This window comes from Zophobas morio, unplaced genomic scaffold (genome assembly GCF_036711695.1).
Source record: "Zophobas morio isolate AGI-343-1 ecotype UQ-CSIRO unplaced genomic scaffold, CSIRO_AGI_Zmor_V1 ptg000004l, whole genome shotgun sequence".
Classification (NCBI taxonomy): Eukaryota; Metazoa; Arthropoda; class Insecta; order Coleoptera; family Tenebrionidae; genus Zophobas; species Zophobas morio.
The window spans coordinates 17,289,079-17,315,420 of record NW_026972109.1 but is presented as its reverse complement, the minus strand read 5'-3'; the positions used below and the strand labels follow the sequence as shown (position 1 = coordinate 17,315,420).

The 26,342-nt window shown below is 34.0% G+C and overlaps 1 protein-coding gene across 6 annotated transcripts in view; it reads right to left on the bottom strand.

Annotated features, from left to right (window-relative positions):
- The window catches only part of LOC135143784 (diuretic hormone receptor-like), a 136,608-nt gene that overhangs the window by 84,435 nt on the left and 25,831 nt on the right, over positions 1 to 26,342 (bottom strand). Inside the window, exon 1 of one of the 6 annotated variants that reach the window (XM_064075737.1) lies at positions 10,641 to 10,708. The exons of the other annotated variants lie outside the window; for them this stretch is intronic. The gene's annotated coding sequence lies outside the window, so the exon portion shown is untranslated. Of the gene's footprint in view, positions 1 to 10,640; positions 10,709 to 26,342 lie in introns of those variants that run through there. 6 annotated transcript variants of the gene reach the window in all.

Genomic DNA, 26,342 nt, shown 5'->3' with positions numbered 1-26,342 from the left:
TTTCAATTTTTCGGTTTAGCGATTTTTTTCATTTAAAATGTTTCAATTTTTCAATTATTAAGTTTTCGATTTTTCAATTTTGGTGTAATTTGAAAACGGTATTAATAATACATTAGGCGAATAAACTAATAGACGGGCTTGATAAGCCTTGTTTGCTTGACAGTGTCTAAATTGTGTTTGAATAATATAATAATTATCTCGAATATTAACATTAATATGTCAAAAGAATACGAGAAATGATTATTCTGTGCTGAAGGTATGTTGTGGGCCGCCTGTCATAAATTATCATTATTCTGCATTATCGGCTTACGATGCTTTTATGACCCACGTCCGGTAGTCGTCTATCCCAGCGCGTCAGGTAGATTTAAAGAATTGCTGGTTGCGTTTAAGGCAACAAATGGCGCCCAATTCAAACTTGTCTCTCGTCTAGCGTTCCCCCTTCAGAAAGAGAGATTGTTGTTAAATTAGAATAGATGTCTTCAATTTGATACCTTGCTTTGCCAGAAAAACCTTTTGAGAATACCGCTGCATAGACATTAACAATTTCAGATGGATCACGATATACATTATCATCATGTTTTATCAAACCAGGAATTCTCGTTTCTTTGTTCTTAAGATGAATATACATATTTCCAAAAATCGTTGGGACATTTTTGCAAAGATTGCTCAGCTTTTTGGGTAAAGAGTTCTGGATAATACCTATAACATCCTGAGCATTTCCATTTTTTCCTATAGTATTGCTTCATTTTGATGTTGTGTATTATTTCTTTATTGAACCAAATAGGGAACTAGCCTTCATTACGATTTCCAACTTTCGGGACAGAATTGTCAAGGATTTGATAAAGGACATCATAGAACTCTCTCAAAGCTACATTAACATCCTTTTGCGCATCCAAAAACGACCAGTCAGCATTTAATAAATCAGAATAGAGTTTGACGTAGTCTGCTTTACGAAAATTGTATCGTGCCTTAGTAGCAGAAGGAAACGGTATGGGATCAGGAAACTCAATCAATGTATTTATTGATAGCGCAGGATGATGCAAATCTTCCCTAACAAGTGGGAATTGCTCATGATGAACCATCGTCTCAAATTTTGTATTTGATAAAACTAAGTCCAAGATATTGTTATTGCGATTAACAACACCATTAACTGAGTTAGGTTTAACAGGTTACAAAAATCAATAAAACAGCGAGTTTTTGCACAAGCAATGTGGCGATCGGGGTCAAGAGAGAAATGTGGCAAGTTGAGATCACTGGTGGTACGTAAACAATACCTAATAAAAAAGATATTTGCGGCATTCGTAACGTATTTGCACATGATGATATCAACCATTGGTACCACATTGCTAATATGCGTAGTGTCAACTTGCTGAAAGTTATAGTCATTTGAAGGAGCAAACAGAACTCCGCCACCACTTGAACGACCAACCGAAGAAAATTTCAATATATTTCCTGGAAATTTCAAATTTGCATTTTTTCCTCAACATAATGATTTCTGGACCCCAAGTAAGCTATTTTTGGAAGTTTCCAAATTTCAAGCATTTTTTTCAAGAAAATGGCGATCCAGAGACTTACAACTGCCTTTACATTTTATATGAGTACTAAAGCCCTGAAAAAATCTACTCTCTCAGGTCAATAGTGTTGACACAGGAGTGAGCGGAAAGTTACCAAAATCAGCAAATTAAGTATGTATAACGAAGTTTCAGTAGCCCACGATTCATTGGTGCTTGTTCAGATAGTACCAAAGAAAATTAACAAAATTTGAACAAAAAGCGTCACTGTTACCAAATGGAGAAAACGATTTCTAGTGCGCAGGATCACCAAAGTGTACAGAGTGTGTTTAGTAAAGCTGTACCGCACTGTTCTATCTTTGTTTATTGTAGACGTACATTGCATTTCTTAAAGCAGGCGTTTGTCGTCACTTATTTCATACATACATTTTCATCGTTCTAACCGTTCTAACCATGCCGGACAAAAAATTTCAAACGACAAGTTCCTCATTTTAAAAATCAGCAAAATAAAAAAATATGCGGCGTACCTAGTTTGGTGGTTTCATATAGAAAGGTTCATGCTCAAAATTTTATTTTATTAAAAAAACATAATTATATTCTGGTTGGCCCGGAAGTTTTAACTGTCTTCTTCATTCCCTGCCAGTCTAACACCAACATAAAGACATTTTTGTTAACTAGATAAATTTAAATTTCAAACAGAAATATCCGATTTGTGGTAGGCGAATTAAGTATTTAATTTGAATTATATATGTACTTAAATTGATGAACCCGTGAATCTGTTCATTTGGTTAATTTGAGTACACAATCCATAAATTGCTCGATTAAATAAAATAAATTAAGCACTTAACCGGCCATGCGATAATACTAGCCAATAAAAAAATAAATAAAACACCATATTAATTCTAAATTCTGCTTGCTGTTCTTCTAGTTATTTCAATGTTATCTCTATGTTACAGAAATTTTATAAGTGTGTCATTTTAATTTAACACCTCTTGACATTCCACGCTAGAAGCGACATAAATTTAAAAATTACAACTACTATTTGAAGTAAAATACAAACACTCTTCTCAACGTTAATAACTTCATGTCAGAATTACGAAATATCGAATATTGTCGAAACGCTTTTGCATTTATAACTGCACCATTTCGCTTCCCTTGTCGGTAATTCATGCAATGAGTTTACACACATGTCTGGAGCCAATAAAACTGTTTATTCCATTCCAACAGTTATACGTGAGCTTTCGCTCCATTTACCATAAAACCGACCTGTTACTGTTATTTCTCCGGAAAAGTAAATAAAACTAACCTTTTGTATCGACGTTGTAGGCGATTATGCTTCCGACACGGTTTGTGCCAATTCTGCAGAAATCGCGATTGGGTTCATTGTTAAATGACAGCAATAGTAAACTCTGCATAAAAGAAAGACCTGGTTTAAGGCATCCGTTTTTCCCATCATCAATACAGCATAAAACAACATTTAGCTCATGTTTTAACAATCGACAAACTTGTTGTGATTTGCTGTGTTTCTCACCGTTCAATTAATTGTGTTTATATTTACTTTAATTTGCACGCCGCTGAAAGAAATCATTTGGTTCTTTAAAAAGGAGAGGTGGTTCTAAAATTAGGTGTGTCGACACAATGTACGTCACACTGAAACAAACCTACGTGAATTTTTTTGTTGTTGTTTTTGTGATGAGAAATGTCAAAATTCTTGCGCAAAGCTCTTACTATGAAAAACTTAATTATAAACGCGAACACTTACTCTAAATTCATGTCGTTTGGTCTAGGAAATGCAACCCACAACACAGTTATGGCCCAACATTCTCGTAATTGCCTGAGCGGGAATTTAGGTCAGGTTGAATGCAGATAAATTTTGAATGTTACAAGAACTAACTATAGGACGTACATGAACATTAGTGTGAATTTGAATGCTTAATTTATGTGGAATTTACTATTATTTTGTCCATTAAAATCTATCATTTGTTTATTAGCTTCAACGGCACCGTAGTCCGTTCAGTTTTTAATGATTAACTTATATTTATGAAACAAACAATCATAAATTTATGTAAAGCCACTTTTTAGTACAGGTTCATCAACTGTTAAAGTCTCAACTGAACGAATAAACTGAGTAGAGAATTTAGTTAGTACGTTCTCTTACGCAAAAAATCGGAATTGCTTCCATCGCTAGCGTTATGTACAGACTTTATTGCAACCTTTCCAATTTTCACACAAACAGTAAAAAATAAAATCCAGTCGAACTTTATATTCTAAATTTTCGCGGTGTCGCTACACATTTTCTGGATAAATTGAATAGTTGTTGGATCCTTAATGTAAAATCTAATCGATAATATACATTTTTTTTATTTCTCCAAAAGAAAATGTCTCCGTTTTTCTACATCATTTTACGATTTCCTTTATAAGACTAAAATTTTTTATTATTTTATAAAATACATCAAAACTTCAGAAAAACTTAAAATGTTTCGATTTATCAGATTTGGTAAATATGCTTTAACTTTTAAAATTGCTCTGAACGCGGCTGGCGTCACTAGCGTATCAATTTCAAATGATGTGCTTTTCTATTGTATCGCTACACATTGAACTAATCTTAAAGCTTTCAAAGGCAAATTATATAGAAAATCCAATTTAAATTAAAACCATGGAAACTCCGACAGCGCGATCATTTTTACTCTACCTCGTGCAATAAAACGACAAAAAACCCAACTAGTTCCATCCAACTATGATGGAACACAATCCAGTTAATTAAACTTGCATTCAAGTAGTGACTGACATTCAAATTAAACTATGTGATTTAATGCTACATTTTAATCACATATAGTTAAAGCCTGATGTTATACCGGATCACAGCTACGGTACACAGGTATCGCAAATAATGTTAAGCAAACATCAAACAATCAACGTACGATTTCCAAATGTGTAAATACTGGTCATTCCGAAACATTCGTTGAACGCCCCCGCTTCGATTCACATAACCGATCCTGTTTTTTTTTTCTAAAAAAAGTAATTTATGTAATTGAAAAAAAATCTCTCAGCAGAAAATAATTTCAGCGCAATCTTTTCCACATAATATTCCAGTCGGGGCAACATTTATGAATAAATAACAATTTCATACGGGAGTCCGTTATTCGATAAACAATGGGGTTATAAATTCATGTCGCTTCGAGTTGATGGTAACCCTGCAAAATAAATGAGTTATTGATGAGCCAAACCAAAACCGGTCGGATAAAATTAGGAAAAAGGGGGAAGGAATTGTGTTGCAGCGGAGGAATTGGGACACATGCCTCTAGAAAAATTTCTTGCTATTAAACGTTTTCATTACAAAAATATCGTTATGGTGATCGATATCTTTAAGACAGCTTAAACTTCGACCTGTACACATGAATACAATACATCAAATTGATTGTTGTTTTGGGGCACGAAATGCAATCTGATTTTTTCTAGTTGGGAAAGTAGTTCGGCCTAGGATATCAGCTGCCATAACTTTTCGCTTTTTGTTCAGGTTTGGGCTTCTATTATCTGCATTAAACCTCTACAGAATTCGCGTTAGTTATCTGTGTTCCAGATGTTGGAAACTGCCATTTATCAGCGTTAAACCGTTAACATCAAGTTTTTTCCCGAAGTAGAAACCTAGCACACAACTGTCGCAGAATTACTGCTTCTCTGAAGCTTATTCATATAAATGAACCACCTAACTAAACCTGCCTTATAAATCACAATTTTAAATCCTCTTGGAAAGACTTGAATATTTAATTCCCTTTCTAACAATAATTCACAGCGACGCCACCGATTATAAAAGGCTGATCCCAGATTATCGTTTATCACATTTCAACACGAAACCATGAAACTTCCGCAATGTTTCCTTCATACAAATTTGTTTCCGTTTTATTAGCAGACCGCCGCATAAAACCGAATCAGTTTTTATTGGTTTATTCTAAGGCAATGTTTAATGACTTTCAGACATCCGGTGTGTTATAGATTTACTGTCGACAACCATTATGTTGCAAACATTGAAGAGCTTTTCTACCAAATATTTGTTTAATATTACCGCGGACGAAACAAGAAAGGTAGAAAAAGCTTTTGATTGATTTAGTGCACGTTTTGCTATTTACGGATGAATAGAATATGAGCCGACTTTTCAGCAAAAAATCATGCAGAGGTGCATCAGATTGAATACTTGATTAGGTTAGTTCAAAGGTCGGACGGACGGCTTTTCTGGGTCAATGAGTAGGACAAGAGGTGGATGCTAAAAGAGGAATAATGTTGAGGGTAAGACCGTGCGTGGGAATCCCAGACAACATTCGTGTAATAGAAGCGGATTACAATAAAGGAAAGCTGCTTGATACATTTTTCTCGAGGCAATACAGTGAAGCTTTCATTTTATTTCCTTTTGTTTAGTTTGTACACAGACTGTATGCACAAACTGTTATTTTTATGGTATACTTTATACTCAGTACATGACTAAGATAAAAGGTATACCTACGTTGTGTTTCATCTGAACTGACTTCATAAATATAATATTTAATCCCTTATTTTCTCAATGTTTCATAAATTGTAGAATATGAAATGCCGGTGTTCTGTTTCCAAATTAGTTATTTTTTAATTTATTTTAATAAAAAATTTTTATTTAAACTTGAGGCTGTTGTTACGATGAAGCCGAGACTAAAAATGCAATACAACGCAAAATGATGTCTTCCTACGGAAAAATTTAATACTTTTCTGTTTTTTGATATCATTATAAAAATGTAATACTTAGTTTATAAACTTTGACTTTAGCAAACGATATATCCTCTAAGAAAATAGACAGTGGGTAGGCAAGGCTAGTATTTGATAAAACAAGTCTGTTTTTGGCACTTTTCACGTTTTCCACCATTTTTCAACTATTTCCGAAAATCGGTTAAAGACGTTTTCTTGTAATTTGCGATCTCCAGAAATAATTTTCGACTTCGTTTATTATATAAGTTTTTTTTATAAATTTCCACTCTCACTCGACAGAAGAACATAATTAGCCCCACCCACCCACCCTGTCTCCTTCTCAGTGATTGATTGATTTGATCCGAACTAAATGAAATGAATGATTTTATACTAAACAGAATTAGAAGAGGTAGGGTGGGCCGGCCTAGTACTTGCTGAGGTAAGACTGATTTTGGCAATTCACATACGCTCCAAGAAAGTAGAGGGCGGGTGGGCGGGGCTAGTATTAGCTGAGATAAGTCTGAATTTGGTAAATGATATATCCTCTAAGAAAATAGAGAGTGGGTAGGCAAGGGTAGTATTTGATATAACAAGTCTGTTTTTGGCACTTTTCACGTATTCCACCATTTTTCAACTATTTCCGAAAATCGGTCGAAGACATTTTCTTGTAGTTTTCGATCTCCAGAAGTAATTTTTCACTTCGTTTATTATATAAGTTTTTTATAAATTTCCACTCCCACTCGACAGAAGAACATAATTAGCCCCACCCACCCACCCTGTCTCCTTCTCAGTGATTGATTGATTTCATCTGAACTAAATGAAATGAATGATTTTATACTAAACAGAAATAAAATTAGTCGCCAGAATGAGAAGAGGGAGTGTGGGTGGGCTTAGTACTTGCTGAGGTAAGACTGATTTTGGCAAATCACATACCCCCCAAGAAAGTAGAGGGTGGGTGGGCGGGACTAGTATTTGCTAGATAAGTCTGACTTTGGCAAATGATATATCCTCTAAAAAAATACACAGTGGGTAGGCAAGGCTAGTATTTGATAAAAGAAGTCTGTTTTTGGCACTTTTCACGTTTTCCACCATTTTTCAGCTATTTCCGAACATCGGTTGAAGACATTGTCTTATAGATTTCAATCTCCAGAAATAATTTTCCGCTTCGTTTATTATATAAGTTTTTTTATAAATTTCCACTCCCACTCGACAGAAGAACATAATTAGCCCCACCCACCCATCCTGTCTCCTTCTCAGTGATTGATTGATTTCATCCCAACTAAATGAAATGAACGATTTTGAGAAGAGGGAGTGCGGACCGGCTTAGTACTTGCTGAGGTAAGACTGATTTTGGCAAATCACATACGCTCCAAGAAAGTAGTGGGCGGGTGGGCGGGGCTAGTATTTGCTGAGATAAGTCTGACTTTGGCAAATGATATATCCTCTAAGAAAATAGACAGTGGGTAGGCAAGGCTAATATTTGATAATACAAGTCTGTTTTTGGCACTTTTGACGTTTTCCATCATTTTTCAACTATTTCCGAAAATCGGTTGAAGACATTTTCTTGTAGTTTTCGATCTCCAGAAATAATTTTCGGCTTCGTTTATTATATAAGTTTTTTATAAGTTTCCACTCCCCCTCGACAGAACATAATTAGCCCCACCCCCCCACACTGTCTCCTTCTCAGTGATTTATTGTTTTGATCTGAACTAAATGAATTGAATGATTTTATACTGAACAGAAGTAAAATTAGTCGCCAGAATGTGGAGAGGGAGGGTGGGCGGGCCTAGTACTTGCTGCGGTAAGACTGATTTTGGCAAATCACATACGCTCCAAGAAAGTAGAGGGCGGGTGGGCGGGGCTAGTTTTTGCTAAGATAAGTCTGACTTTGGCAAAATGATATATCCTCTAAGAAAATAGACAGTGGGTAGGCAAGGCTAATATTTGATAAAACAAGTCTGTTTTTGACACTTTTGACGTTTTCCACCATTTTTCAAAAATTTCCGAAAATCGGTTGAAGACATTTTCTTGTAGTTTTCGATCTCCAGAAATAATTTTCAGCTTCCTTTATTATATAGGTTTTTTGTAAGTTTCCACTCCCACTCGACAGAAGAACATAATTAGCCCCACCCACCCACACTGTCTCCTTCTCAGTGGTTGATTGATTTGATCCGAACTAAATGAAATTAATGATTTTATACTGAACAGAAATAAAATTAGTCGCCAGAATGAGAAGAGGGAGTGTGGGTGGGCTACTAAGCCTAACTACTAACTTGCTGAGGTAAGACTGATTTTGGCAATTCACATACGCTCCAAGAAAGTAGAGGGTGGGTGGGCGGGGCTAGTACTTGCTAAGATAAGTCTGACTTTGGCAAATGATATATCCGCTAAGAAAATACACAGTGGGTAGGCAAGGCTAGTATTTGATAAAACAAGTCGTTAACGTTTTCCACCATTTTTCAACTATTTCCGAAAATCGGTTGAAGACATTTTCTTGTTGTTTTCGATCTCCAGAAATACTTTTCGACTTTATTTATTATATAAGTTTTTATAAATTGCCACTCCCAGATAATTAGCGCCACCCACCCACCCACCCTGTCTCCTTCTCAATGATTGATTGATTTGATCCGAACTAAATGAAATGAATGATTTTATACTGAACAGAAATGAAATTAGTCGCCAGAATGAGAAGAGGGAGGGTGACATACGCTCCAAGGAAATAGAGGGCGGGTTAGTTTGGGTTTTGCTCCTTCAAATTGTCTAAAATTCTTTCGTGTTGATGAAATTAGAAACTATTAGAAAAGACGAAATTAAAAAATAGACCATAAGAAGCGAACTATAAGTTCTAAAACAATATCGAGTATGACATAAATTAAATCGTAACGGACGTGACAGTCATAACACTGTCACTTAAAAATGACCCAAATTAGAACATAAATTAAAATAGAGATAGTACCAAGGTTAATAGTTGCTTGAAAATCATGTCATAAAATGACTACCGATGAGCCTTATCCAATCGTTTTATAAAAATTTAAAATTCAACTAATAACATGACAGCGTTCTTATGGCGAAAATGATTCAAATGAATAACGGATCTAAAGATAAAAAAAATAAAATTAATCTTGTGAAACTGCCGCAATTGTGAAGACAAAACTAAACGCAAAAAAAATAACTACACATGAAAGAAACAAATAAAAAACGTCTTTAATTAAATTAATTCAAGTTATTATTGGAAATACGACACACAATAACAATAAAGAAAATCGCTCGATCACCACTGACGCAAAAACGCCCATTCTTCACAGCATATTGACAAACCCACTCATATTGTGACTTGTACTAGAAACACATTTCCAATTTAATCAGAACGTGAAACGATTTCCGGAAAGCTCAATATCAAGGTCAGCAGGCAAAGCTTGATATCTTAATAGCAAAAAGCTTTCCGTCCGAAAGCGCGGCGCAACCATGGATTACGGCCTGAAAACCTGGCCAGATGCATGAAAATGGATATTAAAGTTGATTTTCAATGCGACAGTGTAAACTTTATGTCGACTGCAAACGTTCACTCGGTAATAAAACAGTTTATTACAACCGACTGCGATTAGAATCGTTTAATTTTTTGCCGCCTGCTGCAGGATAAAGGATTTGCAGGACACCTGTCTAAGCTCTCAAGTTGCGTATTGTTTCGAATCAACTTGTCTCCGGTTTCATTGTTTGTTTTGACAGTGGTCTGCAATTAGGATTAAAACTCTATAATTCAGGGGGAATGAAGCAAATATTATTCTTTTTGTAGTTTGCAGTTCGTGCTTTTCAGATAATAGGATGTTGCTATAAGCTACGGGTTTTTTTTATTTTGTTTCGAATTAAAAATTAATTGTCACTGCAAACTTTTTTTACAAAAGATTATAAGCTGCTAATTGAATAAAAAATTATGAACAAATTTATATTTTAAAAATGTAAATTTACTATTCTTCTAATTCCAAAGCGTAAATACTAAAACTTGGACAAAAAATGAATGAATGTCAATTAAACGCGGTAAATATTTCTGAAGACGTCGTGTTTGTTCTGACAGTGGCTCGGTTAAGATTAAAAGTCCATATTTAATTCAAGAGAATAAAGCAAATGTTGTTCTTTTATGGGTAGTTAATGTTTTTGCAAAAGTCTGATGTTGTGATAAGTAGGCGAGGATAATGAGGAAGCTGAAAACACACAGAAATTGTTATATTTAGCCTCTAATTAAAACTTTGTTGGAGTTTGGATTTGAGAAAAATAAACACACCTCGGGGTTATTGGGTATCTTCGAGTGTATGGAAGTTTAATAAGAAAGTTGGTAAAAATAGATACAAAACACCAGCATTGAATGCAGTTTAGTGAAGGCTCGAATAATGATAGTGCATTTTGTCTTATTTTTTTACTCACGATATTTTCCAATCCTCGATGTTGTTGTTTTCCCGACGTTAAACTCCCTTGAGTGCTGCGTCAGTTTACACAGAAAATTTTAAAGATCTCCCAGAGAGTACACTTTGCATTGTTAACAGAATTATAAAATATCTACACGATAACGTACGAGGTTATGTAAATTTTACCGAACTGATATTCTGTCATTCATAGAATGTGGTTTCAACATTCATTCCGGCGGTAAATAATCAGGTATGCATAATTTTATTAAAGAGGCGAAGTCGAGCATAAATAATCAAATTGGGATGTTAAAAGTGGTATAATTAAAATACGATATTTAAACAGAGGATACAGGAGGATATCTGTGTGCTTTATAAACACCGACAGGTTGAATAAACATTAATATAACTTTGAACTCGTTTAAATTGTGTTTGTTGTTTGAACAGTGGAGCGTCTTTGACCTTTGCCGTTTTTAATTTATCTTGAGGTGGGTTTTATTATTCTTGAGAAGGGAGACAACACCGAAGATTTTACATATGAGACGAAAAGGGGGCGAGATTCAGGCATGTTGATTTTGCATGAAAGACTTAAAATAACTGTCGCAGTACAGAGCATGAAAAGAAATGGAACAAATATTTTAAATTTTCTATTTATACCCACGCAAAAATAGGGGATTCACTTGACGTAACAGCCACTACATGAAAATTTGAATGTTATTATGTTAGCAATGTCATGTCGAGTGCATCCTTATTATACGGGTATGTTACAACTAGGTTTAATGACAAGATGAGTAGCAAAACAAAATGGAGGAAAACCATTTGGTGGTTGCTGCTCATATCCACAAATTTCTGTTTCTGAATACAACGTTACGTTTTTTTATCAAAACATAAAAGTATATTTAATGTTTTTAAAATAATGTTTTTTTTTATAATTTAACAGTCAAAGTGTTTATTATCACGTATCACATTATTTAGTTGGATAATTATTTTACAAAATAGGATGGTGTTCAATTAGCATACAATTGTTTGCCAGCGGCTGAACTGTTGATTGTTTTAATATTGATGTGATCATTTCTCACAAAATAAATATATTAGTATTTTAATTGGAGTACTCCTAATTGTTTTATAAAATTAACCGAACAACATAACAAACTGTAAAAAAACTTATACAGTCAGTGTTGAAACCAGAAAAGGAAAACAGAAACCCTTGTGTAATATTAAAATAAAAAATATCTGTCTGACAAAGGAAAAAATAAAAGAAATTAATAGCAAGATATGCGTGTTTAAAATACTGTTACGCCGCCCCAGTACCACGCCTATAGATTTTTTAGTGTGTGCCGCGATGACCGGTGACTGGATGCGGTGCCGGAAATCTTGATGGCGGACTCCAGAACAACCTCGAAGGCGGCGATCGCGAACTCTCTAGAAGAACGCATGGCGGTTTAAATAGGGACCACCGTCGAAAACGGGCAGTCGGTTAATGAGAGAATTAGAGTTTAGTCAGATCCATTTCGGTCGAGTTAAGCTGAGTCGGAATTATTCTATACATAATCGTTAGTAGTGTTAATTAGTACTAGTGTGAAATAAATTGTTGAGCTTTACCCATTCTGATTTTCATACCCGTAAATCGTAACAATATATTATTCCCTAGACGAGAAAGAGAAATCTATATCATTGTTTGTGGATTAAATTTGATATGAATAAATCTAACAACGAAATTGCGAATTTGCTGTACACAGTTTTAGGAAACTCGTTTAGATTTTACTCGAAATTGGTAATTGTAAAATACGCAGGTTTTTAAAAAATTTTAAATAAAAGCAAAAAACTTCTGTGAACAAATTTTACTAACAAATAAAATTAAAACTTACCACTATTTTGTTGCTTCCAATTTATTTTAATTTTGTTTTGTTAAAGCAGTCACTACATTACTTTATCTATTTCGTTAGTAGATACAGCAACAGTGTAATAAATATTGTGCTTTTAGAACAGTTTCACTTAACTCTGAAATATAAATTTTCATAGGAAAATTTGTTTGTTGCGTTGTATCTGATTTGAATTGTAAAGTTTTGTTTCATTTGCATTAGATACGACTGGTTTAAGTTCGCAATTATATACAATGTAAACTCGGTAATGAACTTGAACTAGTTCTATAAAACACACATATACGAAATGTTCATTGTGCTATACTTTAAAGCAGTTTCAAAACAATAACATAACATTACGAAATTGTGTTTATTCAAATTATTTGCAATTTTATTATATTGACAAACGACGAAAAAACAAAAACAGTAAGGTTCTATTTGCATTTGTATAAAATGTATGTTTGAATCCAGTCGTTTTATCACGTCTTTTTGTATCTGTAATACAATATATCTCTGTCTATAACAAGATTCCAACCTAAATGTGAGCTAACTACAAATCTCGAAATGTCAGATTAAAATAGAAGAGGTGAGTATAAATATAGACGACAACAACATTTCTCTACGTAATGTAAATTTCACAACAATAGGGTCAATTCCATATGTTGTTTTAATTATAAGACGTCGTATTTTAAATTTTTTACAGAAGTAGTAATAAACACGTGTAAACCTAAACTCTGTTATTACTTTAGACACTCTGTCACCAAAGTTTAAAACTTTTTTGGTTTCGTTAAACAAACATCCCCTCTAGGAAAAAATTGGAAAAAATATTAATATCAAAGACCAACATAAAATCGATATGTTGTTACAGATTTTTAAACATTTTTTTATTCATATATGATGTAGTATTAAAAAAATCAGTTTCAGTTTAATGGAGTACCAACAGTCAACCACAGTTTACAGAATATTAAATTTATTTGAAATATAGAGTAACAGACTTCTTTAGCTGCATATAGTTTAACAACCAAATCTTACTTTTATTTTTCGTATTTCCCTTGTCCTAAAAAATTGAGTTGTAGATAAATATTACAATTTATTTAGTTCAGGTATTTGGTCTTAGATTTCTTTGAAATTACGATTTTGTACAAATATTGACTGACGCATTACAGAACAAAACTAGAATTTAGTTAAGTATATACTTACTTTAAGAAAATTGATTACTGCGTAAATAAAATTTTACGAAAAAAAATGTTGTGGTAAGATAGAAATGAGACTTTTCGTTTTGTTCTTTAATGAATAAATTAGCTCATTTTTAAATTATTCTTTTTTATATCAAAATTGAAAGTACAAATGTGAAAATCTTAACATATTATTTGTTAACATATACAATATTTTTGACCTGTGGCTATGATGGACACATTTTATTCCTTGAGCTTTTATTAACGCAAGTGAAATTGTTTACTCTAGAACTACCTACTTGAAATATCATTTTTGGTCAGTGAAAATGATCACAAGAATTTTAGCGATGTGTACATCACAACATCCAATTCAATCAGTTCCAAACACTTCTACGAAATTGTGTCGTCGCAGTAAACACATTTCTGGTGTAAACACCTGTCTTATAGCAGTGTCAATTTCGAGAGGAGCTCAAAATTTCAAATACCCATTTTCACAAATTCTAAGCGGAGTTTCAACGCGTTCGGCGAAAGCAGCGAGGATGTATTTTTCAGTTACCTGAATGCGGTTTGAACTGAAACGTGACACTCTCAAATTTTAACCCCGTCGAATCGAATTCCATTTTTTCTCGTTGAAACTAAAACACAAAATACTTAAAAGGTAGTTTCATCTTGTGAGAAAAAACTAGTGTTAATCCCGTTTCACAGTGTCGACTCCGTATTGAAATTTGTCAGTCTGTAGACTTAACTAACTCAAACAGCTCCAAATTACAGTTTACATAATTTTGAAACAAACTAGAATCTCGTTGAATAAACATAACGTTAAAAGCTTTTGACACAAAAAAGCTTTCTAGGTCTCATTACGTCTTTCCTGTTTCGAAAAATTACAAATTGGTAAAATATTACGTCAATGGAATCTGTACGATCGTCTCGCACTAACAAATATGCCATCCCCCAAATGTATCAAGGGTGAAATTTTTTCGGTACCCATATCTTACAGTAAACAAGACATATCTCTGGCAGCAATCCAACCCAATAAAGAGGGAAGTAAGCCAAGAAGAAATCACTCAAGTAAGTTAGGGCAATTAAATCAGATTCTATTAAAGACCGAAGCGATCTAACGCTGAACTCGCACGTGAAACATCAAAGTTCTCCTGTGTTTGCGGCAAGCGGTACGAAGGGTAAAATAGATCAACAATAAAAGCAGAGAAACGAGTAAATTGCAATTACACTAGAACACTATACGCGTATGTCAAACAGCAAGTTTGAAAGCTTCCAGCGCGTCAGATAAGGGATGATTGACGATTAAATTTAGAAATAGTTCCGTTTTTCGGCCAGAAACGCATCATTAGTTTCACAAAAAGAGAAAAGACGTTCAGTAGTGGCTGAAAGTATGATAAATTCGCTTTTAACACAATGTGAGTATATATTTAGCTGACTTTCATTAATCTCTGAGAATTTATACTCGGAGATCGAATTTCCGTACGGATATTGCGGAATTTCGACTTTTTCGCTTGAATGTATGATGACTTAAAAGCTGCTTTTGTTCGCGAAATGGGTAAGACATTAATGGGGTTTACATGTTCTGCCTATCCTCCAGTGGATTCATTACGTATTCATACTGTATATTATGGCTGAAATTTGTCTAGTAATACCTTGTGATGTACAGCATAGGGGACTGTGATTGTTATCTAGGGATATTCCCTTATCAACCGAAATTATTAATTGAGATTCGGAAGTAATGTCTAATTATGTTTTGACAGGCGATATTGTTTGTACTGGAAGCATTCACAAATTTCTTCCAAGCACGACAGTTGTGATATTTAAACTAATTTGGGCGAGTTGCGTGTGCCCCGTGATAACACATGCTGAATGTTGAATTCGACTAGACAGAGACCTTGTCTGGATTTAGTGCATAATTATTCGAAACGAGATCTCGGCAACAGTTTGACAAGATAATTTCTAAATTGCACTGAGGGAATGCTCGAGTAGTTGTTCTAACGAGGACTAGCTAATTTTAATCAACGTACTATGTTATTAGCTTTGCTTCATCTATTAAACTATTAACGAGAAAGTTTTAAATTTCGCTTTGTACAATAAAGGTAGGTACAGCGGTACATCTGTCGCAAAATGCTAGCGAAATTGAATACTTGTACTAATTAAGTAATTACCATCAAATCAGTAATGTCACTCTGATACTGTTTCATATTCTTTCAAGCTCTTCCACCTACAACGATTTAATCCTTATAAACACGTAAAACATAAAGTAAAACATCATATTTAATTAATTTTAAGTTGCATATTTTGTGTATACCTTCACTGGTGCAGCCAACATTTCTACTACATATCTTGCGTTCTATAAACTGTGAACATATGTTACAAATCTCCCTCTCGTATTTTCGTCCAACTGTACAGACACTCCATTCTTATTTAATTTACTTTTCGTTGTATCATAATTTTCTTGGCTTTTGCTTCTGTAGAGATACATCATGTCTCACACACTTTCGTTCCATATACACGCATCCTTCTCTCCACATCTTTCGTCTTCGCTCTACAGTTAATTTCATGTTTTCATGGCCTTCCATGCCTTGTATAATACCAAAGTGTCGATACCCGTTTCCGTTTGTGTGTCGTTTGTCGTCTGTTTATCGAAAATTGTTATTAGACACGTCATCTCCGACACTACTAAACCAATTGCTCTGGGATTTTGGGTGTACTTTAAGACTCGTGTAGACAGTTGAACCCTAACCAAAATTTGTTTAATCATCCCTATCAACAATTTGATTTCGTCATATCAAATTGATTTAAATTAAAAGAGTTTTCTAATATTGCATGTATTCTTTGCAAATCTACAGCATTAGTTCATTCTAGTTTTTTTACTTCCCAGGCGTAATCTAAGGAAGTGTAGTAATCGAATCCATTGGGCAACTTGCCTCTTTCATATTTGCTCGATGTTTCAGAGATCCCTAGATTACGAAAAAAGTGATCCCGCGTTTCCATCTGTCTGTCGTCTGTGTCAAATTTTGCAAATAAGTAAATTCGATTTAAAATGTGCAAAATATAATATGAGTTTATTCCTGCGATTTATCATTGCATATACAAATTTTAGAATTGCTTATAGAGGATGATTAAAAAAAATTAACGAATGAGTCGATTTATTTTATTAATTGATCAGGAACGAATCATTCCATTTTACTGAAAATTTAGTATAATACTGTTATTATTACCATTAGAGTGCACCTATCCAAACCGATGTACGTGTACTGCAAAAATGGTAATGACGTTCACAAAATTTTGCATAAGAAAAACTCATTTGAAACATATGCTTAGCACGCTTCTATTTTAACTACGGATATATATCTTTATTTTAAGTTATAAAAATAATTTTAGTAATCTCATCGTGTCCAATGATGACGTCAGTGTGACGTAAGCTACGTGAGCAAAGTTGACGTTTTTCGGTCCTTTGCGTTCAGTTTCGATTTCTGTCTAGTGGCAGCAACATCGGAGCTCCGTTTTAGCTTAAAAGCTGCACATGTCCGCGAATTTCTAATTTATTGTTAATAAATAGTAGTAAAAATGTTTTGCGTTAGTGCTGTAAACACGAAGGAAAGCGGATATTTTTGCAAAAATTCCCGAAAACGGAGTAAGTACGATTTGAGTTTTAATTTATCTGGGTCAGTGATTCGTGTATGCGACAAACATAAAAATAATATAAATTGTCATAGCATAATAAACAATATTTAAACATAATTAAAATTATTTATACCGCTTAAATATGATAAGCATTAATACGTCATAATTAAACCGAAAACCGTTTTCCTACAAACATGAAGTTATTAAAAACAATTCAATTTATTTCAATATTCTTAAATTAACCCCGAAAACGTGTAATTCCCCAGCCAAAATTTGAAAAATAATTTTTGCAATATCATCGTGACGTACGATGACGTCACTGTCATGTGAGCTATCTGAGCAAAGGTCAAGTGTTTCGGTCCTTTGTATTCAGTTTGGATTTTGATTTGGTAGCAGCAACAACGGAGCATTCGGAGCTCCGTTTTGGCCTAAAAGTAACGCGTTTTTCAAATTTCTAATTTATTGTTAATAAATACTAGTGAAAATGTTTTGCGTTAGTGCTCTGAACATGAAGGAAAGTGGATATTCCAAAAATGCCCGAAAACGATGTACCTAAGTACGATTTGAGTTTTAATTTTCAGGGTCCGTGACTCGTGTATTCGACAAGTATTAATATGTCATAATTAAACGGAAAACCGTTTTCATATAAACATGAAGTTATTGAAAACAATACAAAATGTTTAAATTTTGTTAAATTAACCCCAAAAATGTGCAATTTTCCTGCCAAAATATGAGAAATAATTTTTGCAATCTCATCGTGACGTACGATGACGTCACTGGCATGTGAGCTACCTGAACAAAGGTGGCGTTCTTCGGTCCTTTGTGTTCAGTTTTCATTTCGATCTGATAGCGCCAACTTCGGCGCGTCGTTTTGGCGTAAAATTAACCCGTTTTCGCGAATTTCAAATTTATTGTTAATAAATATTAGGGGAAATCTTTTGTGTTAGTACTATTAACTCAATATAAAGAGGAACATTTTCCAAAAATACGCGAAAACGGAGTACGTACGAATTCTGTTATAATTTATCGAGGTCCTTGATTCGTACATTCGACAAATATAAAAAAAAATATCAATTATCATGACACAGTAAACAATAGTTAACATAATTACTATTGTTTATACTGTTTAAATATGATAAGTATTAATATGTCATAATTAAAACGAAAACCGTTTTCCTACAACCATGAAGCTATTAAAAACAATTCACTTTGTTTAAATATTCTTGAAGTAACGCTGAAAATGCGCAATTCCCCAGCCAAAATTTTAAAAATAATTTTTGTAATTTCATCGTGACGTATGATGACGTCACTGACACATGAGCTATCTGAGCAAAGGTCGCTTTTTTCGCTCCTTTGTGTTCAGTATTGATTTCGGTCTGGTGGCAGCAACATCGGAGCATTTGGAGCTCCGTTTTGGCTTAAAAGTGATACATGTTCGGGAATTTTTAATTTCTTGTTAATAAATACTAGTGAAAATGTTTTGCGTTACTGCTCTGAACATGAAGGAAAATGGATATTTTTCCAAAAAAGCCCGAAAACGGTGCAAGTACGATTTGAGTTTTAATTATCGGTGTCCGTGATTCGTATATTCGACAAAATTACAAATTATCATAACACACAGTGGATCTTGCTAAGTTAGCTCCAGTGGTGTAAATGTTTTGTGGGTTTTCATGATGTACTTGCTTGGGTATTAATTTTGCAACAGTGCATCCTTGGTTTCGAGTCTGAATTCTCCATGGCGTCAAACGCTCTTGGCTTGGAGGGTTCTGTTGGCCCTTAGACACTAGGTCGCATCATTCTGTAAGGATGAGGTCAGTCGACCTTGGATTTATGCTCCTGCGGTCTTTCCTTGGGCGTGGGAATACTGCGATCCTATAGTTTTCGTCCGAATTCCATCGGTGTGCTTGCTTGGGTACTCTTTTTGCAACATTCAGGTATCGTTTTTCTTAAAGTGGGTCTCAATTTTTGGTGCTAGAGATTTCTTCCGGTGTGTATGTAACTGGGTACTAACTATGCAACTGTATTGTATCTGGATCTGTAGTGTATCTGCATTTGTATCTATAGTGTATCTGTACTGTACACTGTATTGTAACTGTTTCGAACCTAGATACACCTGTATTGCACATATATTGCATTTCTATTGAACTGTACTGTACTGGCATAGCATGACTCACTTTCGTATAACGTTCTATCCCTCATTAACAAATCCTAACCCTCTCCTTTCCTAGCAAGACCTGCTCCAAATCTTCACGTGGTTCTTGCTGAGCATCAACGATCCAGGCCAAAAAAATTCAAATATTTAGGGCCAGCAAAGTTGCACAAAATTCGTGAAATTCGTTCGTTGGTGGCCAACGTGGAGCAAGGGGGACTTTTGTAACTGAAGCATTTATACTGTTCAAATATGATTAGGTACTATAATTATGTCACAATTAAACCGACAACCGTTTTCCTACAAATATGAAGTTATTAAAAACAATTCAATATAAAATTTTATTCTTCTTAAACATCTTTCGTCTCTAGTTTGTAAAAAATCATGTTTATTAATTTTAAGGAGTCTCTATCTGTTGATGTATGATCATGCACGATATAACAAAATAGAAAACAAAAAGTCACTATTGACGTCGAACACAAACGAAATTACCCATAATTTCACAGTAATTATCAAATTTGGATCCTTTTATCGGACAAACCAATCAATACTCATTAGTCTGACATTTTTTTTAGTTTACCACAAATTCGGCCGTATGCGAATTATTGATGTATAGGTCACTTATTAAACTACATGTGTAGTGTTATTTCATACAATTTAAGACCCATTTACTACGTACAATTTTGAAGTGACATCATCACATTATTATCACATTTTGGTTAGCGTCTTATCATTTACATGATATTCCTAATATAAATACAAAATTTGGCAACAATCGGCCCAGTACTTTTGAAGATTATCTGCCTAATAAAAATCCGGGACGGCAGATAGAAGGGCAGATGGAAACGACAGACCTATTTCTTCGTACTCTAGGGGCCATGAAAAATCGAGACTCAATTACAGTACTTCCTTCGCTTATATAAGTATATTTTTGTGTAACATTCAAATCACTTTAGAATACCATTCATTGCAATGACGTCATCAAATTGTTGGTGGGGATGATTAGCGAAATTTTGGTCAGCATCTACAGGAAATTTCTAATAAACATGCATAATTTGACAACAATCGGTCCAGCAGTTTCGGAGATTACGTGTCTAATAAAAATGGATACAGATAGACAGACAAAGGAAAACGGGAGACTACTTTTTTCGTACTATAGGGGTCATAAAACGTCGAGAAAACATAAAAGTGGCCATTCGTCCGATGGACTCGATTACAATACTTCCTTCGCTTACGCTCGGGAAGTAAAAATATATCTTTAAAAAATGTACGTACATTTATCCTGCTTGCGATTATGTTTTAAATATTTCTAATTATCCTGATATCGAAACTTAAAGTTACTGAACGTTTATATTTTTATGTCATATTTTTTTAATGATTGAACTGGGGATTTAGAACATGAAAAACTTATAATACATCTACATCAATATTACTTTATCGTAGAAAAAAAAAGGAAAAAATTGTTATATCTCCTCTAACGAGTTCCCTTAAGTGAAATTTGTAAAACTTACAAATAGAAAACTTTTAATCTGACGTTAGATTTGACTTTATAACTAATTCAAAATTATTATAAAAGTGAGCAGCAAAATTAGACAAACGTTTTATATGTTTATTTAGCACTGTTGTAACTATTGAACTATTCTGATATTATTTCTTTTGTTTACTTAATATAATAATTTAATTGTATAACTGATTTTACTATAATTTTAAACACTATTCTACAAAATTTACCTGCTTATATTTAAACGCATAACTGTAACAATAATATTTTAACGCTGCAAACATTAGTCGCTAAATATCTTCAAGAATGAGAGAGGTATCGATTAAACCCAAGATTCAGTCTATAGGTATACATTTTATTCGTTACTACAAACATTTTTTTACAAATGCGTTTTTAACCTGAGTTATATCTTCCAGAGTAGAATTTCCCTAATCCCGTGCTTTTTAAAATCGAGAACGTTTGTATCCGGATTTATTAATCATAAAACTAAACTCCAATCGAATGTTTCAATTCAAAGTTAATTAATTGAAACGAAATTCAGTTACAATTGAAAATTACATCACAATTGAAAAATCAGACATACACAAATTGGACGTTTAATATTTGTCGGAAATTCAAGTATGAATATGTTTACAGCAACAATTTTTTATTTTTTCTCAAATAAAGGCATGCCTTTATAGGCAGCGCACGCTTTATGGTACTTTTACCGAAAGCGGCATAGCATGACTCACTTTCATACAAGGCGTGACCTTCCGTATTGCACCGTTCCATATGCGATGATACTGCCCACTTTTGCAACAAATGTTGTATCTTTCACGAAAATGTTTAAATAAAAAAATAATGAAGCAAAATAAAACTGGAACCGTTTTTATTTAAAGGGTTCTCTTGTCGTTGCGGTTTCATTTCCAGTGCACAATTTTCCGGAAAGTAATATCTCTTTATGTCATTCGAAAGTCGTTTCTTCCGACGTTATTATTGTAGCTTGATGCCAAAGATATTCCTTTGACAAACACATTCCTCCCATTGCGATCCACACACATTACTTTTAATGATCGAAACCCCTGGTTTTTTGAAAAGCTGCAGATTTTCGAATAGGGGCTTTCAAAATACGTTTAACGAACGTACACAATGCGAATGTTGTCGATAAATTTTTCCGTATTATATGTTTGCTTTATGTTTGGTGTAAGACTTATGTCTTTAGTTTTCGGAGAATTGAAGGGAATCGGGGAGATAAAGCGGAACGAAAGGATAATGTTGTTAGGTTTTATTTAGATGTAAGATCTCGAGCATTAAATAAAATCAGGTCGCTTTCAACAACATTTCTCTTGTGTTCGACTTTATGAGGTCATCATTGTTTGTAACTCTGGTTTTTACCAAAAAAGGGTGATATAAAAAGAACTAATTTGGAATATAATCTCGGCTATATTTTCCGCTTTTGCTAAAATTATGAATATTACAAGTAGACACCCACTTTGTAAATTTTATTAGTGAAATTAGATTTCACTGCGATTTATTTTCTTTTGCGCTTTTAGATTTTGTCAGATCTTCCCTTCGTTATTTATTTAAACAGATTAAAAATACTCGAAGTGGCTGCCTCTCATCACGTCTATAATTAAAAATTAACCCAAACTTTACATCTCCCTAAGCTAAATTGCTTTGTTCGTATTCACAAGCAAAAAGAGATTTAAGTATCTTGATGTCGGTCGTTTGACTTAAATTCTGAAGAGTTTAGTATTATGAAGGAATTTTAAAAGATACCTTTGAGGTGGCTACACAATATGGCGTTTCCGTTCGATCCACCGATCCGGAAGTATCTAAGCTCCTAAAGAACGGCATCACATTTTCCAGCAGTATTTTTTCGCACGAAATGGACACTTTTTCCTCACAGGGTTTGTTTTTGTTTTGGAGTTGCTTCCGAGTTAATTAATAATTAACAACATTACGAAAATCACAAGCTGGAGAGAAACAGCCAGAGATTTGAAGTAATTAAACAACAGAGCCTTGGCATAAAGACGTTTTGAGATTCCACCCGTTTCCTCCTACAAATACATACAAATCGTCTCCTCTGGAAGCAGAAAACTAATGTAATCAACACATTTTTGTCGTAAAAAGCAATGAAGCGTAAACTCCATTGCACTGCCGTCCATAAGTGATAAAAATCTCCCGTTTAGAGCAAATCCGCCTCAAACTTGGACAATTAATCCTCAAGTTTTTCCATCTGCGTAAATGCGGTTAATGTTTGTGCATTTCCGCACTAGCAACTTTTGCACATTGTAATAAATTAAACAGAACACCGCTTTTCGAGTGTTCCGCACAAAGACAATTCGATTTATTCATGCGAAAGTTTAAACAGGGTTCGTGTTTAGCAACATTTTATTAGATAAGTTGCGATGTCATATTAGGGATTTCAGTTGATAAAGCAGGGAATTCTTTTGGGAGAGTTTGCATATTTTGGCGTGGAGAACGTGTAGTAATAATTTTAGGGACATTCGTGTCGTGACAAGGTGATATATTTTTCGTTTGTATTTTACTCGTTGGCTGGGTGAAGACTTAATTAATTTTGAGTGCATTTTTTGCGTTTTCTGGGGATATAATTTTATGAGTGTTTCCTTTTGGTTGGTTTGGTCGTTGGCGGATCTGAGTTTAAAAGGAAATGCAAATGTGTGCAGGTTTTAAACACATGAAGCTGGGAAACGGTATTTTTTGCAGCTGATTTAATCTGGTTTCATAGGTATGAACTCTGCTTAACAAATTAGTGTAAATACTCAAAGGAAATCCTAGTCATGCTTTTGGTTTGCCCATGTTCTTTGTTGGATCTAGTAAGTGATGTAGCGTTAACGTGCTCGTTCTCCTCTCGAACGATGTACTAAGTTCCTTTATTAAATAATTCTTGAGATAGTCAGACAGAGCAAATCAAAATACCTTTCGTGGTAAGGAGTACAATTTTGGATGGTTTAGAAACAAGATAGTGTAAATCAAGTAACTATATTTTCAGTTATGGAACTTTCCTTATTTTTAGTAGATATAGTTTGAAAGATTCAAATAATAAGTCACTAAGAAATTGAATGTTGAGAAAATATCGAGGAGAAAAATACAGAGATCACCTTTCGTGATGAACAATAGTTTGCTCTCATAAAGTACCAGCACTTGTAAAAATCAGCCTTTTCAGCGTTTTTATGAAGCAACTCAGTCTTTTCCCTCTCATGTCGCAAGAACATTACAAGGACCATCTCCCCATACATTAGATTTCACGAACTGATCTTCCACTCGAAATTCAGCTAATGTTCACATCCTACTTCCCAACCACTTGTCTTTATTCGACTATGAAGAAAAATTAGTTTTATATAGGTCAGCTCGTGCATTATTAAAGACCTCCACCATACTACAGTCACAAAGGGTCGCCGCACTTAATCACCTGCAAACAAATCGTGTTTTTAGTTCAAGTTTAATCGAATTACAACCCACGCGATGACCTCCGTGAAAAAGATAATGTTCAATTTTCTTATCTATGGAAGGACGGTTGCATATAATGCAAATAGCATGCAATGGATTAGAGCTTGTAAACGAGAATGAAACGGTTTCGTATTAGCTTATGTTGTTTGGCATGTGGAGGGTTGTAAGTTCTGCAACTTCCGGAGTTACTTAGCTCGACTGGGTCGCGGAAGTGGAACCGCAAGGGTATTGCGTCCGATCGAGGAACTGTTAAGAGCATAAAGTTAAGAAAAGTATTGCTTCCGTTTTCGTATCCAGGTATTTACCTGTCCGTGCTGACAGGAGATTGAGGGGTTGATATTTTCCGTGCAAGGAGAGTGAAATGCGGACGAAGTTCGGTGGACTTTTTCGATGTCTATAAATATTGATAACCATTTAACAAGTTTATGCACGTACATTATTAAAGGTTGTATATTCACTGAAATTGGAGATGTACCAATTTTGCGGTAATGTTTTACATCTGCAAACAAAAGTTCCGTTAGTTGAAAGGTAATTTTTTGCGACATATAGTTCTATAATAATCATGGAAAACCTTCCACTGACATCAATGCATTCTGCAATTCTGCAGTAGAGTAATTCATGGTTGCTTATGAAAAGGAACTTCACAAGTTCAAGTGAAGCTTATCATTTTCGTGGGTGCTCCTTATATTACCAAAACTTAATTAACTATGATGTTACCTTACAATTTCTCAAAATCACATATTCAAACTGACGTAAACTGCGCATCAAAAACAAGATCAAATTTTACACAATACTAAAAAAATTGGTCCAAAGTTGTTTCGACAGAAATTATTATAGAATTTGATTTTGGGGATTCTATATTTTTTGAGAACCCCTATAAGTTGAAATAAACATATGTAAATATGTAATGCTATTTAAGATAAAGAGATATATTTTTATAAAAAATTGACAATGCTTGCAATAACTTCAAAACGTCTGTAAGATTTCAAGGCATTCGTTCGGTTTTACAGTTGTTCATTTAATCAATAAAATAAATTGAGTCGTTAATTTTTTGTGCATCACCCTGTGTAAGCAAATCGACAAAATATGAATGCAAATGCAATAATTTCAAAAGTGTGCGGTATACTTTATTGAACGATAAAAAAAAGCAAAATAATATTGGATGGCTAAGTCGTTTTTCGAATAAAAAACACAATTTTATAAAAAAATAAAATTAATTGCTAAAACGGAGTAGGGATGGGTGAGTGGAGCCACTTTTGAGTTTGCTTTAAATCATAGATTCTATCTCTTGTCAAATCAAGATTCAATTCCTTTCAACAATAAACTAAATAAGTTAGTGAAATGGAGAAAGAAGGTGGGCGGAGCTAAGTTTAGCATTTTTCTACAATCTTGTAAGCAAGTAATAGTCCCGCCCACCCACCCCTCTCTTGATTCTAGTGACTACTCTTAATTCTTAACTAATGACAAAATTATTATACTTATTATTGAATCTCAGGCAATTCTGCTAAACTGTGAGAAAATAGATAAATTATAAATAAAGTGCCTAGAAAATATTAAACTGTTGTTAAATAAGCATTCCAAACGTAATAATTATATTTAAAACGCCTTATTAAAAATGATGCTCCTCCCACTCGCACAAGCTCCACCTTAATAAATCATTTCATTGGCCCGGAGAAGGGTGTGATTTACAGTTGTACCTCATTGTGTCTACTTTATATGATTTTAAAATACTTATAAGTAAACGTTGACGTCAAAGTCGTTGTTCGAATAAAAATCAAAATTTTATTTAAAAAAAATTAGTCCTAGATTCTGTCATTTCTCAATATAAAATCCAACTTCCCTCTCAGAGCCAATAAAATGAATTATCAAAACGGAGTAGAGATGGGTGGGTGGGGCCACCTTTGACTTTAATTTAAATCTTACATTCTACCGCTTGTCAAATCAAAATTCAAAT